This window comes from Balaenoptera musculus, chromosome 18 (genome assembly GCF_009873245.2).
Source record: "Balaenoptera musculus isolate JJ_BM4_2016_0621 chromosome 18, mBalMus1.pri.v3, whole genome shotgun sequence".
NCBI lineage: Eukaryota > Metazoa > Chordata > Mammalia > Artiodactyla > Balaenopteridae > Balaenoptera > Balaenoptera musculus.
Genome location: NC_045802.1, coordinates 9,962,611 through 9,983,903, shown reverse-complemented (window position 1 = coordinate 9,983,903; position 21,293 = coordinate 9,962,611). Strand labels below are relative to the sequence as shown.

General features: G+C 40.7%; 1 protein-coding gene across 3 annotated transcripts in view; it reads left to right on the top strand.

Moving 5' to 3' along the window:
* Nucleotides 1–2,346: 2,346 nt before the first annotated feature.
* Nucleotides 2,347–21,293, top strand: part of STARD13 (StAR related lipid transfer domain containing 13) — a 227,928-nt gene continuing 208,981 nt past the window's right edge. Inside the window, exons 1-2 of one of the 3 annotated variants that reach the window (XM_036832085.1) lie at nt 2,347–2,675; nt 3,779–3,871. The gene's annotated coding sequence lies outside the window, so the exon portion shown is untranslated. Of the gene's footprint in view, nt 2,676–3,775; nt 3,872–21,293 lie in introns of all 3 variants that reach the window. The other 2 variants (XM_036832084.1, XM_036832087.1) reach the window with 2 other exon arrangements.

Here is a 21,293-nt window from a genome sequence, read left to right as displayed (position 1 = left end):
TGAAGACCCCAAGGGGAGTGTCATCCTTAAGGTTCAGCTTTGAAATAGGGCTCCTGGAGAATGGGAGTGGATGCTAAGGGCCTGTATAAAAGTCTCCAAGTAGCCCCGCTGAGTTTAGAACCCTTGCATTTGTGGCTGCTGCATCCGCACAGCTGTAAGCTTTCCTTCAGCAGGGCCAGCAGCCAGGCAGGCAGGGAGTGGGGCTGTGCCGTGTGGCACCTGTTCTGGGGAGATCACTCCAGTCTTTCATCTGGCTTCTCATGGACAGTCCTGAATTCATGGACCCTTCAACAGCCAGAGCTAAACAAATTTGCAAAGCCAGAATTTATCTTCACATTAGTCATTTAAAGAAAACCCCTAATCAATGACATCTGAATATAAAATATGTATTAAAATAGAAAGCAGTAGGGACCCAGGATCTTCAGAGCTAAATGATCAGTGAAATAGCTGGAATGTTCCTTGTACTGTTCTATTCCCGTGCATATAATGTTACAACTACTGCCTCCATTTGATTCAATTAGAGATCCTCTTTTTAAAGTTAAATACACAGCTTCCCTGGGAATGTAATTGTGAAACGTTTTGTCGTTATACTGCACGGCAGTCACTTTAAGATAACACAAATCTTGCTTCTGGCAGAGCATTTCCTTACCACTACATGCATACAAAACAGGATGTAATCAAAAGGGTATTTGGCATGGGTCCAGAAAGCAATCTGGATTAGTCTGTAACTGGCTGCCATAGTTTCAAGTCCATTTCTGATCCATGACTTATTGCTTCATAACTGACAATTTCAAAGGTTTACCAGGATGGCACAAAAAAAAAGCTCAACCATTAGTTTCTAGGTTCTTCTGAAGTGTTTCACTAGTGAACATTTTTGAATATTTAAAATAAGAGAATAAGACAATAAAGCTGGTTTTTGCCATCATTTCTCCCCCCCATTTTCTACCAACAATATAAACTAGTGGAGGGAATATTTACTAAAAGTATAGAATTGTAGAGGGAACACTTCAGGTAGCTGTTAATTTCCACTCCTTAAGTCAATAGCAATTTATATAATAGAGAGAGGATTGGATAATTTTCTTTAATTTTCAAACTTCACATGGAGCACCTGAAATTTTTTTTTTTAAAAAGACAAAGAAAACAGCTAACTAAACTCTGGTTCTTATTTAGCAGCCTGATACAAAGGCAATTAAAAAGAAGTGATATTCAAGCAATTTTACTGTTTAAATAATTCAGAAATTCTCTTTTGAAATAGTTCAGTTTCTTTAGCCAAACTTGAGATGTATGACATTAATCACATCTTATATCCTTGCGTTACATCAAATGTTGTCGTCATTACCGTCATTACTTTCTCTAAAGGTCCTCCAGGCTCTTTAGAAGCAAAACCTTGAGAACAGCAGGACACCCTGAGGCCTGAGCTAGTATTGTCTTTATCTTTTGAGTGAGGCTTTGGAGCCCAGGGAAATGACTTGGACACCACCTCCTCAGGTATTTCTTAAAGAACCAGTATATACACACCATTGTAAAGCAGTTATACTCCAATAAACATGTTAAAAAAAAAAAAAACAGTATATTTCCCGCCTCTTCCCTGCAGGAATTAGGGTTAATTTCTAATTATAAGCCCACTTCATGTTATCGGCTAAAATACCTTAAAATTCTTTTCACATTTCACTTCCCCATAATACCTACTTTTCTAACTGCGTACAGATTTTAATGCTTTACCAGAATATGTAAATCTATTTTATGTAGGTTCCTCAAGGTTTGACCTTAATATTTACAAGTTATTTTCCTCGTAGTCAATGGCTATGCAATGAATAAATCATTTTAATTTGATTGTAGATTGCAGCCAGATAATCATCTCATTGATGAAACCAGGAAAGATTGATATAATACAAGTGCACCAGTATCTAACTCCAAAAGAATGTCAGCCAAACTGAGGAGTCGAATTAAAGTGATTTGAATTCAGGAAAACTACGATGAGTTATTTCGGCACTAGCTATGGCATAGTTTAAAATTTTTGTAATGATTGTGATGGTGGCGCTTTCTGAGTGAAAAAATGTAAAGTGTCAAGAAATGGGAGGAATATGGTACAGCCCCTGGCCTCTGAGTGAAAATGAAAAGAGGGGTGGAAACTCCGTAATCGGGGGCCCGTCGGAACCAAGCTGTCAGATTTAGGCGAGGGAGGGAGGGAGAGAAAGCTCCCTGGGGGAAGGAGTGGGGCGCTAGACCGTCCGGGAGGGAGAAGGGAGGGAAGGACGGGAGAGGAGGGGAGCGGAGGAGCGCTGAGCCGAGGGGAGGGAGGGGAGGGAAAGTGGGAAAGGGGTAGAGGAGTCGACGGAGCGCTGAAGTTACCCTTGCGCGGCGCGCGCAGTGGCAACGCGTCCCGGCCCCCCGCGCTGGACGGCGGAGGACCCCTGTCGCGCCCCTGGCTGGTCCCGGGACCCCAGCGGGAGTCCCGCGTCTGGCGTCTCGAGTCGCCGGGAGTCTGAGTTGCGGGCCACGCGGGACTGGCGGTGGCAAGCCCGCTGGTCGTTATGAGGACGGATCTAAAATGACCGGCAAGCGGAAACCTTTCCAAACGCAGCTCAGGCGGTCAATCAGTGAGCAGTTGCGGGACTCTACGGCCAGAGCCTGGGATCGGCTGTGGAAAAACGTCCGGGAGAGACGGCTGGCAGGTCGGTGCCCCCGAGACTCGGGACCGCGGGAGCGGGAGGAGGCGCGGGCCGCGTCGCCCCGCCCGTCCCACCGCCCCGCCGCCGCCGTGGGCTCCCGGCACAGGTTTTCAGAGCCCGGGGATGGGCGGAGGAGGCTGCTCTCACCCCCTTGCTGGGCCGGGCCGGAGCGCCAGCGCTCCCCGCTTTCCGCGCGCGGGGACCTGGTGCGTGTGGGCTCCGCCCCGCGCGCGCGGACATCCCGGCGGGGCGCTGCGCGCGGGACCGGGAGCAGGCGCGGGGGTTACCTGGGGAGTCTTCCTTCGAGTGGCCGCTTTGCCTGGGCTGGCCCCGGCTCCGCCACCATCCACCCCCCCACCCCCCGCCCCAGCCCAGTGAGTGAATGAGTGCCCAGCCCAAGTGGGCTCCAGGAGATCGGTCCCTCTCCCAACTTGGCCTTTTCCACGAGGGACACGTCCACTGCCTGTGTGGGAGCGGGAGTCAAGACAAGGCTAGGGAGCATATCCAAAGCTCTGGGAGACAGATGTTTATGGGGTAGAGGGGGAGGATTTGGGCCAAGACAGATGGACAGTGGTTGGTGCTCGTAGATAGCTGCCCACAACCCCTGTCCAGCTGTGGATCCGCTCTCCTCATTTGGGGGCTGCAAAAGAGCGGCCTCTCTTTTGGAATCCATTGCTCATGATTCAGAGGAAGAAAAGAGGTGATTATTCTGAGCCAAGAGGTCCTTAAGAATCCTTGCTTAGGTTAGAAGGCCAGTCCCCTCCTTAGCACCTCCCCCAGCCTCCTGGCTGTGGTCTTTCTTCTGTGCAAGCTCCTTGGACCTACCTCCTAGTAGGGCCACGGATGCAGGAAGTGGTCTGAGCCTTCTCAGAGCCCATGCTGGGAGCATTAGGTCTGGTTAGTCACCACATCATACCTGCCACAATAAGGGAAGGTGGCCTTCCGCCACAGCACAGTTCCCAGGCAGTGTAGGATTTAGGAATGCTCTCCCCAAGTGTTATCTGCTGGAAGATGTTTCTGGAAATGGGGGACGTGTGGATGGAAGGGCCCCCGAGCTGACCGTGAGTCTAGTCTCTGGATCTTCTTGCCTCCTGTCTCTCCAGCAGTATCTCCTGAGTTGGCCAGTGACCACAGGGGTGGAAGAGAGGTCTAGAGAAGAAGAAGGTATGAAGCCTGGACAGAGGGCAGGGATGCCAAGGGTGAGATGGAAGATTGAACCTTTTCTGGGCTCCTCCCCCTTTTTCTTATTGAAGAAATGTAGAAGTCCTTTGCAAGATGTTCTGTCCTTACACCCATGCAGCCACATCTCTCCATTAGTCTGACAGCATTCTGGAGTAGATGCCCAGAGTCTGTATCTCCTTGAGCTAGGTCTTTATCAACCTAACTGGTCAAATTAGAAGCAGGGATTATAGATGATTCCAACACTCAATGCTGTCCGCATAAAATGTTTATCCCGTATTTTCTCTCCAATACAGCGGCCCCATTTAGTAAGCACCCAAGAAATAAACAGGCTTTGCAGTCTGGACCCAGAAATAAGTTGTGGTAACCCAGTAGTTTTGACTGTTGATTTTTAAAGACCTGTATGTGCATTGCAGACCTAATTAATAACAACTAATAACTTTCCGTGTTATCGTGCTAAATTGTATAATCTACATGATGGATGGTGTTAGAGAAGTTTTTGTGGTCTAGTAAACTTTTGTTGCTTCATAACTTCAGAATGCTTACTGCAAATGTCTCTTTCATAGCTTCTGTTACTAAGTTTGTTAAGTTTGTTAAATCAATGGATCCTCAGGAAACAAGAAGTCTTTCCAAGAGGGCTGCCAAAGCTGTGCTGGGTTTTTATAGAAGCTAAGGCCAAAGATGACTGCAGCCCTGTCTTTTTCAAAAGGACATCGGGAAGGACGAGAGTGTAATGTAAAGATTTAAAACCGTTAAGATTTTCCAGGGAAGTCATTTATTCACATGAATTTTAGACTTTGCAGTTTAGTTAGGGCGGTGGAGAGAAAGTTTTGATTCTGAGAAATAAGTGATAGGTAGAGATTTTTAAGATCATGGATATATAGAAATTAAGGCTAAAAGTGGCTTCAGAATGGTAAGTATAAGGGTTCTCCCAGAATAGTGTAATTATTTTTTAAAATAGTGGTGTGAGGTTTTAAAATGTTTAATCAGAATATTAATATCTGCTTACCACTCTGCTAACAGTGGATGCCAGCAGGTTATTCAACTGGGACCAAACAATCCTCTGTGAAGCAGACTTCAACCTCTGCTTCTCTAAGCAAGCTGGGATGCTTGCCACAAAACCAAGCCAACTCCATGAAGGAGCTTTTAGATGCAAATTGATTTTCTTGGGTTTTCTTGCAAAGGTAGCTAAAATATGGAACTTTGGCCATGAGACACTGAAATACTTAAGTTATTAATGTTGGCATCAATTCTAGGTGAAAGTGTTCTTCATTTGTAAAAGTTTTCTTTATATGGTTTAGTTCACAATATCATCATAACCAACTGTATGAATGTACCCCAGAGAGACTCTGCCCGCCCCCCAAGAGATGATGTGAGGCTATTGGCTTTTGTTTTTTTTTCAGCTTTTTTCTATCACGTAAAAGTTTTGTGCTGGGACTTCTATAATTTCCCTAAAATTTTCTTCATATTACACTTAGTCAGTAGAACAGTATTCAAAGTGCTTTATAACAAACTTGTGTTTGTTGTCTAGAGCATTCTGAAGGTATTTGATGCGTCCTTTTGCTTTTTAACATCCTGAGGCAGGAAATCCTTATTCTAACTCACTGTTACTTCTCTTCATGAAAGCCCGTCTTGTCAATGGGACAAAAAGACAAGAAGAAGTAGAGCTGTTTTAAACATAGTGAAGCTTGTGGATTTCTGTGCTGTGGGACTGTATTTGGGAAGGAGGGGACTATACATAACTGGAAAACTATTTCTTCACACGCATCACAACGACACAAGTAATGAAACCGATAGAAGGATGAGGTGTGAATGATGTTCAAATATGTTCATTTCATCACAGAATTATAAAAGGGAGTTATTGGTTAAAGAAAGACTGATGCTGGGAGCTCTTTTTGGGCTTTGCAATTCTGTAGTAGCTGACAGACTTTCATCGGATTGTGGCGTTTTTAACAACATGTACTTACTTCTTAATTACCTAAGACTCTAATCCTCATAAGAGTCAGCAAGAGTTTTTCTCACCTGTCATCTCAATATTGATCATTGAAATAATGGTGGTAATTGTTGTTTATTCCCAAGATGACAAAGTTAGTTAGTGTTCAAAGAAGTATTCTAATTCAGGTTGTCAGAAGTCGAAGGTCATCTGTGCCCATTTTGTGTTATACCACGCTGCCTTCTCCGTGGCTCTTATGGAGACACATGGACCTGAAATCCTTTCTCTGAGTCTCTCTGTCATTTGCAATTAGTTTTAAAAAGAACAACAAAATTAATTGGAAAAATTGCTCTTTCCTCCTGCAATGACAAGGATAACCCTATGCACCAAAAATAGCTTGTCTCCCAGTCATCCTATTGGGCTGGGTAGTGTATGGGCTTATAGAGAGTTAAAACAAACAGCCATACATCTACCTTGTTGGGGCTCCTATGTGGTGTGCCCTGCCCATTACCATCGCTGCAAGAAGCCAAGGGCTGCAAGAAAGAGATGTTGTCATAAAGCGTAAACACAGGTTTCTTCAAGGTAGGTGAATGACAGGTTCTTTTGGCCTCTTCAGTTCCCTAATCAGCCACCACTGGTGACAATTCTTAACTTTTATAGCATCATTAAATTCTCTAGGCAGAAGCATACCCTTTAGCTTCTGGTCTTTGTAAGCAGCTTGAACTACTTCTCAAAAGTTTAGGTCTGGGGCTTCCCTGGTGGCTCAGTGGTTAAGAATCCACCCCCCAATGCAGGGGACATGGGTTCGAGCGCTGGTCCAGGAAGATCCCACATGCCGTGGAGCAACTAAGCCTGTGAGTCACAACTACTAAGCCTGTGCTCTAGAGCCCGTGAGCCACAACTACTGAGCCCACGTGCCACAACTACTGAAGCCCACGCACCTAGAGCCCATGCTCCGCAACAAGAGAAGCTGCCGCAATGAGAAGCCCGCACACCGCAACGAAGAGTAGCCCCCGCTTGCCACAACTAGGGGAAGCCCGCGTGCAGCAACAAAGACCCAATGCAGCCAAAAATAAATAAATAAATAAATTTATTAAAAAAAAGAAGTTAAGGTCTGAAAAAATCCAAATGAATTTTCTAAAGCTTTCTGCTCCTTCATTTTAAAACCGTACTCTGTTTTAATGGAAATGTAATCCATATGTATGATTCCTTTATACTCACATAACAATATTTAGGTAGCTTGTGAACTAATTGATGGCCAAGTCTTTTGATCTCTTTCATAGTCTTATTTTAAATCATTTCTCTTAGACGCAGGAAGTTATATTGCTGCCAAAAATAAACTAACCTAAAGCACTGAAAAGTTTGAGTTTTGTTAGAAATGCTAATTCCACCAAATTTCAGCGAGTTCTTGTCATGTTAAAACAGGTTTATTCATCCTCAAAGTCAACAGTAGCATCCTGTGATGTGATGTAAACATGAGATTGGGACTTTAATGCAGAGCGGGATCAAGAATAGAACATGGGCCATAAAAAAGTTCCTTATTAAAATCTAAATGTGTTCCATGATAGCAAAAAGTACAGGATGATACTAGCTGATCGTTTTCATTTGTTTTATGTCAGTGTCCTTCCTTTTTATTATCACTTTACTGTAAAGAACAGGCCATCCTACTCTGTCAGTTTTTTCTTTTTAAACATCTCTTGAAAAGGGAATACACTTAGATGTGATTTATATTAACAATAACAAAAAAGAAAATCTAAGTCAGGTAAATATACAATGAAAATCAGAGAAAGAGAAGACATCATATGTACCAGGGTTCCTCTCAGCCTTAGCTACCCACAGGGTCACCTGGAGCCTTTTGGAAATATGAATGTCCTTACTGCCTCCCAGAGACTGATTTGGTTCACATGGGGCCTGGGGATCAGTACTTTTTTAGTACTGGTTCCAGTGTAGAGTCCGGGTTCAGAATCACTGACTTGTGTTAACTACCATATGGTAACTCGCAGCAGTCTGTGTCTAGTACGAGATCATAGTCTAAGTCCCCAAGAAAAGTTTTGCTTAAGTGAGGTTGGAATGAGCTTGATATTTTACAGGGACAGAAAAGAAAAGGGAAACAAAACAAAACAAAACAAAACAAAAACGGTGTGCCTGGAGCATAGTGAAAAAAGGTGGTACAAGTAGATGGTAAGAGATCATGTCAGAGGTATGGGTAGAGTCAGGTTATAAGATTAGGTTGGGCCTTGTTGCCAGGGCAAGAAGTTTGGATTTGGTTCTACATGTGATAAGTAGTAAAGGATTTTAAACAGAGGAGGGACAGGACCTGAATTAGTTACTACTGGAGTGGTCCAGGTAAGAGAAACAGTGACACGGACTAGGCTGATAATGATGAAAATGGAGAGAATGGGACAGATTTGGAGTATGTCTTGGAAGTAGAGACAACAATGCTGACATTTTTTGTTGGAGGTGAGGGAGAGGGATCAAGGGCTCCTAGGTTTGTAGAGCCGTGGGCTGAGTTGGGGACAGGTGGAATATTTGCATCTTGCAGTGCAAAAGGACCTTTTTTTGCATAAGCCAGATGAAGAGCGAGTTCTCCTTTGGCCAAATTAAGCCAAAGATGCCTATTAGACATCCAAAGTAAAAGTCAAAGAGCTGGTTGTACGAGTAAAGTTTTGGGAGAAAAGTCAAAGCCAAAGATAGAAATCTGAGAGTTATTGGCATATGACTACTATAGAGTAAAGCCTTAGGACTGGATGGGGTTACTTAGAAGAGAATATAGTTAAGAGGAGGGGCCAAGGACCAAGTCCTAGGGCATCCTTTATTTAGAACACAATATTGGGACATGAACTGTATATATATATACATGTGCTAAATTTCTGGGGAATAAGAAAAATAGCAGCACTGTTCCTAAACTCAGCATTCTTATAGCTGAATAATAGTAGTGATATATCAAATAATCTTTTGTGACAGACCTACTTGGTCCCAGAACTTTTGATGAATAAAAAATAATCATAAAAATATATCACACTAATAAAATATACATTTTAAATTTAAAAATGATATTGCAAAGTAAAAAGAACATTTAAAGGAAAGACTTCTTAGGGTTGCCCCATAAAAATTAAAATATAGTTAATTAGATAAAAATAATCTTAGCAGTAATACGTCTATGGTTACCGTGACTTGTTGGCTCCACATATAATGGGGTAAGAACTTTATCTTGGAAAGGTGACTTCTCCAGTGTTGTGATATCTGGGAATAGGCTAATCAAAGTTTAGCTTGTAAGAAAGTTTCTGTACTATATTGAATTTTCCAATATTGCATCCATTTGTTGACCTTTACCAATTATGGTCTGTCCATAATAAAGTTGATTGAAGAGAAATTTCTCAGAGAAAAATAGGTAACCACATCTTAAGTTTTTGTGTTTGTAAGGAAGATAACTTAAACATGGCCTAACCCATCTGCAATATGCTGCCCAACCCTTGGAAGTAACACATTTTCTCCTAAAGTTGGAGCAAAGAGAGGACCATGTTCATTATTTGTGGGTGGGTGCTCTGAATAGGAGACAGGAGCCCTGCCAGTTGGCTGAAATCCCTTAAGACCATTTAATACAACTTTGGATCAGTCACCAACCTGATCATTTAGATGTGGAACATGTCTATGAAATTAATATATATTCTTTTTTTGTGTGTGTGTGCTTTTTCAATCTTATGTTGAACAAAACAACTTATAAAGAAAAATGTGCTTAGAGACCTTGTAGTTTTCTGGGGGTTTATCCACCAGTATATTTCTATTCTACCCTTTTGCAAGTTTAGGGATATTGCCAAATGAAAACAAACGTGGTTTGAGAAGTGTTGCAATGTTCCTGGGCTTTTTTTCAGAATCCTCGAGTGTTTAGTCCTAAGGCAGTCGAGTTGAAGGGCAAACATTTTTGTCATGTTTGTAGTTAGTCAATAAGTATTTATTGAGCCATGAAATAGCATCCTTGTCAAAGCATGTTGGGACTGTAGTGCAGGATATTAATTCAGGACTGTGGTTTTATCCTGGCAAAGCACACAAATTTTATTTTGCTGCTCAAATCCCTTAACTCATCTATTTAACCAGAAATAGAGCAGGATTCCAGAAAGTGCTAAAGGACAGTATAGAATGCACCATGACTACACAATATTGTATTTGCAAATCTGCTGTGTCAAGCTATCTTATGTTCTCAGGCAGAATATTTCCTTAGTAACATTTTTATCTAAAATAAAAATTTCAGAACCTTATGGTTCTGTTATTTTGTGTAATAGGGCATATTTTAATCTGTATTTCATCATGACATACTGTGTTTGTTGAATACTTCTTTCTCCTTCCTATGCATGAAATTAAATGAACCCTAGAGATAATTGTTGTTCAACCTCATGAAAATTGATACATTTACTGTCAATGACTTTAATTGGAAAGTCTTATATGCTTCTTATCCTCTCTCCATCTGGATAAAGTAGAAACATGTCCAGGTTTCTTGAAGGATCTTTGAAGGTGTTTTCCATTGAAATTTAATGTTTACCATTAGAATAATGTCCTGAAAGTACAAATATATGAATATGTGGAAGGTGTGACAGAATAAGTTAAACTAATCTACTGCTGCGTGAGAATGTCTGGGTTGTCACAATGACATTGCAAAGATGGCTTCCTTTCTTTGGCCGAGGCTGAGTTGCATTCATTGCAGAACTCTTGAAAAACAATGATGGATCACACCTTTCCTAGTCAAGAGGAATTGTCGCCATGGTCTTGGAAATAAATTACATCTTTATTTTAGTCCCAAGAAAAGACTTCATAAGCAATAGACATAAAAGAGGAGCAATTGTTAGAATGAAAGTAAGAGAGAAAAAAAAAAGCTTTTACATATTTCAACCATTGTCTCATAGGCTGTTTTATTCTTTTTGGAAAGAAAGAAGAGAGGCTTTAGGGTAAGCATTTGATTTCTAGCTCTTAAATTTCTAGTTTCTAAATCAAAGCAACAATGACAAGTGGAAAATTGCTCTTAACCCTGTAGAGAAGCACTGTGGTGGTGGTGGTGGAGAAGTGACTGAAGCTGTTTGAGGCATCATCATTTGAATAAAATCACAGCTGTGTAATGGTAACTCACATCTGTGAAATTAGCATCAGTTCAGCCATAACGTTGGTATAATTATTTGGCACAGCTATGGCTACAGTGCTGGGAGCATAGATCTCCAAGTGTCTTAAATGCATGTTGTTTTACTTTTGTTGCATACAATGCAGTGGAGGGCGGGGTGAGTGGTGTTTGGGCATGGTGGAAGATTACTGGCATGCATCATGCCCTAGTGGTTAAGAGCAGCTACTGGAGCAAGACTACATGGGTTTGCACCCTACCTCCACCTCTTACACAGTGGATCCTTGGGCAAGATAAATAATCCTGATGGTCCTAAATTTCCCCATCTTAAAAAGGAGGATAAGCATAGGACTTATCTCATAGGGTTGTCATGAGAATTAAATGAGTTAATATTTTCAAAGCATTTAGCATAGTGCCTGACCCCTAATTAACAATGTATAAGAGTTCATTTTTTAAAAATACATATGTATATAGATGTAGATATAGATATATAGATACATAGATGTATTCTCTGTGGAGAACAGACATTTTCTGTTAAAGGAGATGCTTTTTGCTCTAGCCTTAAACCAGCCACTCGCTTCATACCTGGATTCATCTGCCTTGTTCCCATATCTTATGGACCCATTCTAGATCCCATGTTCAGGGATTTCCAAGAGCTAAGACATTAGCCTCACTCTCTTTGCTTTGAATCGAATTTAAAAACAAAATCAAACCGTACATATGTTGCTAACGTGGTTGGCAGCATCTTGTGCAAATCCATTAGTGTTATAGCATGAATCATTCATCATACTATTATACTAACATTTTTCTGAAAGATCATCAATTACGGTTTGTTCATCAAAATTACTATCAGCTTTAGAGCTATGCAACCAAGAAATCATTCCCATGTCCTTGGCCTAAATGGAATTTGATGGACACCAAATTAAAATGAGAGAAGTTCGACTAGATTATCTCTAAGGCCCTGTTTAACTTTAAAAATCAATGAGTCTATAAAACTAGACTGTGTGTCTAAAGGAAACTTAATGCTCTAAGTATTTTTGTTCCTTTTCTGTCTGGATTTCATCAGATGTTTTGATAGACAAGGAAAGGGCAGAAGCCCAGAAGGGCACCCCAGGATGCCTGCCGGTGTCATTCCCCATACTGCTTTGGTTACCTAGCCCCCATCAACAGCAGCAACTTAACTGGTACTTTCTGATGTTGGAACTACATCTGCCAGAATTGGAGAAGGAACAAGGAGGGGGGAAAGCTAGGAGTCCAGGGCCTGCAGATACCAGTAGAATCTCAACAGTCCCTGCACCACATGCAGGCAAAGCCCCATGCTCAGAGAGGTCCCGTACTTAGTTTATATGCTCTACTGTTACAATCTTGAAATTATTAATAATTGTTGAATGCAGAGCCCACATTTTCATTTTATACTGGGCCTGGCAAATGAGGTAGCGAATCCTGCATTATTGGTGAGTTCACTGTCATTGGTGATTTGGTGTTATTTAAGTAAGATAAAAGTGACTTGTAAAATCACAGGATATTAGATCTGGAAGGAACCTGCAAGCTTTCCCTTCAGCATCTACAATCTATACTCCATATGCTCTGTGCCACTTGCTCTTGGGGAAGGTGATCTCCCAAGAAGGAAAGTGTGTTTGTTTTCTTTTACTGTTTATTGATTGTGACAGCATCATTATGAAATAAGGCAATAACATCACCCCTGGTGTTTACAGAGTTATAATGATTATATTTTAGTTATTACATATACTGAAGCAAGTATTTTAATTAGCTTTTTAAAGGTATTGCATTGCTTAGGTATATAGGAGATTGGGATATGCTAGATTTTCAGATCCAAAGCTTGTTTTTGAAAACTTCTTAATTAATCTGTTTCTTAATTTAAAATTTATTTACAATATCTGTAATAGATTATTCATTAAACCACTGTTATTAAAACCATTAAGGCTATTTCCTGTGTAGATTTCACCTAGAACTACTTACTAAGAAAAGGAAATTAGGAGAGGCAGTAATAAAGCCTGTGATTTATCACCAGGGATTTCCAGCACATATCAGCGAATTTTATTTTGTCATGATGTCCATCTGTCTCTGTGAGGAACGCTAAAGCTGACCGAGTCTAGTCTCATAATGTTTCATAGGTTAAATCCTCCTTTGCTATCAGAAGCTAGACATAGAACTCCCCATTTAATGATGTAAAAAAAAGAAGACATCTTCCTTTGTTTGAAAGTTAGGTTCATTATTTAATGCAAAGTATTTGGGCAATTGAATAAAAAGAAGAGTGTGTGCATTTTCATTTTCTCTTAAGCTACTTCAAACAAGAACGTGTTTGTGTAGTTCTGAATAGTAAAAGAGTAGGCAGATTCAGCTACCCTGAATCAGACCCTATTTTATGCCAGGCATTGTGCTAAGGCTTCATGTGTTTTTTCATTTGATGCCCAGGCTTCAGGGCAAGTACTCTCAGGGTCCCTGTTAGCACACACAGCAGCTTGCTGTGATTAAGAAAAAGGCTTCCACTCGGGGCCATGAACTACACTGTAAAGCAATTATACTCCAATAAAGATGTTAAAAAAAAAAAAAGCAAAAAGAAGAAGACTGTTAGAAAACGGTGCCTCCTCTGAGAAAACACATTCCCATGGGCGTGTGGCTAGGTGAGTGTACCCCGGGCTGGATTTCAACCTCCATCGTCCCCCTGGCACGGCCTACACAATCATACAGTGTGGCCCTGGGTACTGATACTGTCCCCACTTTACGCATGAAGAAATCCAAGGCTTGGAGAAATTAAGTAACTACTCCTTGTTGTTATGTAGATTTATGAGAGTGGCACATTTTGAATGATATACAGGTCATTGAGAGATCTGTGAGATCCTGGATGACTGCAGGACCCAAACCCTAATCACAGTCTAGCACTTAGGGAGGGGTAACTGTTCCTGGGTAGCGACAATATGGAACCATTTCCACAGCCTTGCCCCAATGTTGCCTCAAGATTAAAGCAGGGTATAATAGATGGGAGCTGACTGTGGCATTCTGGCATCCCAGGGTCCCCGTGAGAATAATGATGATGATTAATGATGATCCTGAATATTTGTGTAACACTTTACAGTTAAGTGTTTTTCCACTAAAGTTTGTGACAGTGGTTTAAAATCAATAGGTTCTCACAAAAGTCCTTTAAGGTAGTCAGGGTGGGTGCTATGATCTCTACTACATTATAAGACAAATGAGGATAAGAAAAATGGTGTGACTATCCAAGGTCCCATGGCCAGAGGGGGCCAGGGGGGTATTTGAACCCAGGCTCCTACCCCAGTGCTTGCCCTCTGCTCACTTTCCTGCTGCCCAGTGTGAGCCCTGCTCTGTAAGATCAGTCAGTTGCTGTTAACTAAACCCAATGGCTCCCAAACCTGACTGAGCATCAGAACCACCAGAAAAGCTTTTTAAAAATACTTCTCCCCAGATCCAAGGGGTCAAAATCATCCCTAGGGTGTAATGTGTATGTGTGTGTGTGCGTGTGTGGAGGGTGGGGTGGGAGGGGGTGTAGTATACATTTTTTAACAAGGCTCCTAGGTGATTTTTGTTGTTGTTGTGTGTTTACAGGCTGCCTGGCACTGTCCTCCCACCAGTGACTGGAAATGGCTCTAAACGCTCACGCTCACGGTTATTTCAGACTCCATGCCTTGAGCCATGCAAATGTCTTCCAGTCCTAATCCTTTTATTTCCCTTCTGCCTACCTAGATCCAACCCATTTTCAAGGACTGGCTCAAGTCCTTCCCACCTGGCCACTATCTCCCCCTTCCATAGCTGAGTGCCCCTTGGTGGGCGAGAGGGTGGGAGGACCGTGAGCGTCTGCTGTGTGCCAGGCCCCGATTCAGTGCTTCTCCCCCTCTCGTCCTGTGAACCGTCACAGCAACACGCTGAGGTCATGGTTATCACCCCCATTCTAAAGATGGGGTAAGTGAAGGAACTTGGCTGAGGCCAACACAGCTAGTAAAGTGCAGAGTTTCATTCAGCCTTAAGTTCCTGCCTTTCCAGTCACTCTACTGAGTGTTTCAGTCTGGTTCCTGTCTCACCAGCAAGAGTTCTTTTGTGCTGTAATAGAGAAACTTTGTCTGACATTAAGGAAAATCTTTTACCTCTTACTGTAAATCCACATGGCAAAATAACCTAGTTGTTGAAGAAATAAAAGAATGAATGCCTTTTCTTACTTCTTTTGTGAATCATTTCCTAGCAAGCTTCAAAAAGGTGGACTGATATTGATAGAGATGATACTTACTTATTCAAACTCTTTAATATTACTAGGAAATTCCAGCCAACGTTCTCTTCTTTCTTTTAGCTCAAAAAAACCATGAAATGTTAGAGAATATGGAAGCCTTGTAGATTGTCTTGTCCAAGCCATTCATTTCACAAGAGCTGATTGAACCTCAGAGAGATTCAGTTAACCTGTTCCAGGTCATCTCATTAGCCATAAACTTGAGATTAGACTCCAACTCCAAGTCACACCAAGTGACTTTTGGGATTGCAGATGAATTCATATGTGGCCACCCTTTTATAAGCAAAATGCCCATTTCTGAAATTAGTCTAAAATACAAACTTCTTGAGGGGAATGACGGTGCCTTACTTAACTTCAAGAGCAAAGCCTTTCCCATAAGATATGTTTTATAAGTGTTTGTTGGCAGCCTGACTCACTGCCTCAATAACTGAAGGACATTAAAGGAATCTGATTGTCCCCTCCTAAGTGCTGAGTTCACCTCTGATGGCCTCAAACTCTGCCTGCCCTACTGTGATGCCACCCCTATGTGTTTGGCACACCTATCAGCTTTGTGGGTTTGAGCAACGTAAACTTTCCCTGTCCTCCAGCCTCCTTCCAAGGTGCAACTGGGGATTTTCATTTCATAGCTAAAGGAAATGAATACTGCTGTTGTTATCACATGTTAGGTTGGGGAAAATGAAGAAATCATAGTTGAAATTTAAATATTACTTTTTCATTTATTTAAGATGGAAATGTTCCCTTTTGGCCATTAATAAAAATCATAGCACTAGAGGAAATGGGTTTTTGGGAAAAATCCCCCAAATCGTATGGCTTTTTCTTTTTTTCTACAGAGACTCCAAGTTTTCATTCACTCAGCTTATTCAACAAATATTTATTAAGTATCTACTATGGCAAATACTGTCCCAGCTACTGGGGATTCAGTGGTGAACAAAACAGACAAAATCAGAACCCTCACTGGGCTTCCATTTAAGTGGGGAAGACAGATAATAATAAACAAATGCCTAAGATGTAAGTGTTATAAATAGCACATTAGGAAGAAAAAGAAAATGTGAAGGAGCTGGAGGATTAAAGGGAGTGCTGGTTTGGATCCAGTGGTCAGAGAAGGTCTCTCTGGGGAGGTGGCACTGGAGCAGAGACAGTCAGAGATCTGGGGGGAAGAGTGTTCAGGCAGAAGGAATACAACGTGGATCAGTCCTGAAGCAGGAGCATGTGCATGTGTTTGGGGAAAGGCCAGGAGGGTGTGGGGCTTGGAGCACAGTGAGTGAGTAGAAGAGTGGCAGCAAGGGGTCTACAGATAGCCTGGGCCTCTGCAGCCTTCTGGCCTGAGAAGGAGTCCTGAAATGATCTCGGGTATGATTTGCTGTGAACAGTTAACTGGTTTATGATGTAAACGTTGGAAAGAAAAGACAATGAAGGCCAACAGTGGAAACAGAAAGACTTTTTTTTGGCTGCGCAGCACTGCTTGCAGGATCTTAGTTCCCCGACCAGGGATGGAACCCGGGCCCATGGCAGTGAAAACGCCAAGTCTTAACCACTGGGCAGCCAGGGAATTCCCCAGAAAGACTTTTTAGAGGCCTCCTTGAAGTAACAGATTTAGTTCACATCTCAGTTATAAAACAAATACTTAGTTGCTAGTTACATTAGGGCCCACTGCTTAATTAAAAGGAAGGAAAGAATAACCTCTGGCTTTCAGTTTTTTTATGCAAATGGAGAGGAATTAGCTAGATTCATTCATTTATTCATTCAAAACATTTATTTAATAAATGTCATCTTCCAGGTACTCTGCTATGCTGTGCACTGAGAATAAAAACATGAAAAATATACTAAGTCTTACCCCCAAGGACTTACGGACAAGTGCAGTGGTATTGATCAGAGGATGGAGTGATGAACTTGGTCTTGCTTCACAGAGGAGATGACCCCTGAGTTGGGCCTTAAAGGAGAGAAATTACACTCTAAGGAAGGGGAGGAACAAGCACGTGCAAAGAAACAGAGGCATGAGGTAGCATGAGTAATTACTCAGTGTTGCTGGGACCTTGCGTCAGGAATGAGAGCTGGTGAAGGAAAGACTGGAGGGTGGGCAGAGGCCAGACGACAAGCTTGTGGATCTCATGCATGACTTCCAGGGCTATATCAGATAGCCTGTAAATTATTTTCTAATTCTAGGACTTTATGATTATGTGAATCCATTTTACTTTCTCCATCAGCGTTTGGTATAAGCATCACAAGCCCTTATTTATTTTTATATCCATCTTTTCTAAGTTATCTTGCTCTACAACTTTAAAGAATAATGGTTAGAGCCTCTTTTCTTGCATGGGTATTGCAGAGAACCTGAGGTCTTCTGTGGCTTTTAAAGATGACTTCTGTTAACTTAGCAGAACCTACAGGAGCTCCTGTGAATTCCCAGTTGCCAGCCTCACTTCTTGGGGCTTCTTCACTCCAAGTCTTGGTGCAGTTGCCTGGATTTGCAAGTTTAAAGTTAAAATGAGTGTCCTAAGTACATGTGGTATATTACAGAGACTTGATAGTCTATAAGTTCCACAGTGGAACTAATGTGAGTTCTTGATCTATTTTTCACAGGGCTTTTGGGCCATAGTTACTTTAAAAAGAACTCTCTTGAAAATAGATCTGAAACGGATCTCGAAGGCTGTGTTTACTCATTCGTAAGCATTTATTGATGACCTACGTTATGCAAAACCGCAGTACCAGGTACTGGGGACACAAAAATGAATAAGATAAAATCTTTTCTTTCAAGGAACTTCCAGCTATTAGTGATTCTTATAAAAAATCTTATAATTCTCTGACTTTAGTGTGTGTGTGTGTATATATATATATATATATATATATATATATATAGAATGGTTTTAGGTCAATGGTTTAAAAGATTTTAGAAAATTTCATGAAAAATAGTTGAGTTCTTTGATTATGCATAAGCTCAGCCTCTCATGGAAAACTGGATTTATTTATCTAACATGCTGACTAGAGGCAAGGAGGAAAAAAAGCCAGAAGAAAAGTACTAATTCATGATGCACAACTTGAGAATCTCCATTGAACAGCTGCATTGTTGGAACACTCACCCTTTTTGTTCACATGGAGTTGCTATCTGGAATCCTCAGATATCCGTGGTCGCCCGAGGGCTCCTCAAATGTCACCAGGGCAACAACAAAGTAACACACATGAAGCAGGCCTTCTGTGGCATTCTTTATGAAAAGCATTGAATTAAATTATTGCATAACAAATCATCTGCATATGAAAGGCAGTGAACTGTTGGAGAACCCAACTGAAAACAATGCTGAATTTGATTCCTACCTCCACTGATAACTTACTGGCACTCTTAGAAATCTTACTGTGACCCGGGTTCCCTATTTGGAATGTGGGAAATATTAATAATGTACTTACGACTTCAAGGCAGTTGTGAGCTCAATTTAGGGAGATTATTGAGACGGTTAGAGAAAACTACCATCTATCCCTTAACCCTGTTCATCTTATCCTTTCTTGGTCAACCTTTCAAAATGATTAAGAAATTTCAACCAGAGTGGTCTGGTTGAAACCATTGCTCCCCACTATGGAGTTCCTAGCAAAACGGGCAACAGCTGCATTGACTGAGTCCTTACCATGTGCCAGAGATTGTGCTAATCAGCATTTCACATGCATTATTTTATTTCACCCTAATGACCTTCAGGGTCAGTGTTATTAACATCCTCATTTTATAATGAAGACACTTAAACTCTAAAATGTATGTGATTCTTGGCCTGGGTTCACAAAGCTAAGGAGTATTCTGAAACAAAGGTTAGAACTAGGTGATCTATCCAAGACCCCTCAAACTTCTATACATATTGGTTTAGGGAGAACTGTACATCACATCACATCCTCTCTCACCACTATACTTGGCTTCTGCTTAATCTTAAAGCCATAGATAGAAATCTTTATAGTAGGAAAAACAACTTCTACAGACTAAGTTATGTATATTAATTCAAGAAAGCCTGTGGGGAGATAGAATGTGAAAAATAAGCAACATGTGATGCTTTAAGCATGATTAAACTAAAATAAGACATTTTGAAAAATATACTGAAATATTTACATCCAAATGATATTGTCATTAGTGGCCTACCCCCTTATCCCAACAATGTTTGAAGCTCTTCTTGGGAATTGCCACTTATGAACCACACAAAAAAAATGAGTCTCATTCTTTTTTTGGTCTGATTCCGATTTTGGGTCCCCAAAGAAAATCAATCACCATCTCTTCACCAGATTTGACCATGAAAGACTTAACGATTTTTTAAAGAGCAAGTCCATTCTCAAAGTGCCAAAAATTGGCACTAACAATTTGTATTTGAAAGGACAGATTTCCCCCTCTTTTAAACTCTTAATTATTTATCTATAGCTATAAAACTAACATGTTGATTATAAAGATAACATGTTGGTTATACAAAGCACTCAAAGATAATAGCTACATTCTTCTAAAGTATACTCAAAAGAGCACTTTGAAAATATTTTAAGCCGGCCCGCCAGCATTTTTTAAAATAAATGTGATCTCGCAAGAGAATTCCTTTCATGGAGACAGCAGATACATGACTATGATAGGTATTTTTAAATGATAACATTGCTTTATAGTCACATATCTTATGTGGTATTCTAAGATGGAAACACTATTTGTGGGTAAATATACAATTATTTCTTAAATGCACCATTTTGTTCAAGGGAAATTATAATAGCTGCAACTTTTAGAGTATTAACAAAGTACCAGGCACACAAGTTATTGTGTTTAATACTTAACATAGGCCTAGAAAGTTAGTATTATACTCATTTTTCATGTGATACAACTAAAGTTGATAAAGGCTTAGGAGTTAAGCAGAGTCTCACAGTTTGGGCTGTCTTCCTGAAGGCTCCTGTGCTCAACCAGGAAGCATTCATGGTGGAAGAGAAGCACCGTTATTTCTGCTTAGATGGAGAATAAACATACAAATTAAATTATAAACATCAACACTTGAGTGTTAATGGGCTCCTAGAACTGAGGTGCAATAATTCTTTAAAAATTTTTTTTTAATTTTATTGAAGTATATTTGATTTGTAATGTCGTGTTAGTTTCAGGTGTATAGCAAAGTGATTCAGTTATATATATATATATATGTGTGTGTGTGTGTGTGTGTGTGTGTGTGTGTGCGTGTATATTCTTTTTCAGATTCTTTTCCCATATAGGTTATTACAAAATACTGAGTATTATTTCCTGTGCCATATAGTAGGTCCTTGTTGGTTAGCTATTTTATATATAGTAGTGTGTATATGTTAATCTCAAACTCCTAATTTATCCCTCCCCTCCCTTTGGTAACCACAAGTCTGCTTTCTATATCTGCGGGTCTATTTCTGCTTTGTATATACTTTCTTAAATCACTAAATAAGATAACCTATGTGAATGCATTTAGACAGTCATTTAATTAATTCTCACGTTTTAGTACAGAAGAATCACCTGACGTGCTTTTTCAATATACATAATCTGGGATCCAATGGTGAGAAAGTCAGGTTGAGCAGATGAAGATCTAGGAACCTGCATTTTTAAGATGCTTTGCAGAGAATTGTGAAGCTCTAGGTCTGTGGGACACACTTCGAAAACACCATTTTATCACATAGCAGATGCTCTAAATATGGTTTCCTTTCCTTTCTCTAAATGCCTGAATACAGGAAGAAAACCAAAAACAATAGTTTAAAACAAGAGCTCAGTTCATAGCTTACTACTTACTATGTGTGGTTTACATTACTGGATTGAAATACACCAAAATGAAATTTCATTTCAAATTTAACCTCTTACCTTGATGGCCTCTGTAAAACTTTAGTGTGCGAAAGTGGTGCTTGAGTAAAGAAAGTTCCCACAGAAGCTCTGGTTTGATCTCTTCAGGACTCCTCCAGCATAAGGAGCAGCTAGACTAATGCCAGGTGGGGATGCAGGGGATTTCCTGTTTATTCTTTCTACCTACTAAAATGATTTTATACATCCTGTGATTTTTACAGTTGTTCTGAAAGGAAGCTCTTGTATTTAACTCCATTGAGATGTAGTGCTTATGTTTTTGGCAGAGGGGAAGTTGAGGATAAATCTCCTTTGCACTTCTTATAAGTTAATGAATTATGTATTCTTCCAGCTTTACTTTTGTGCTG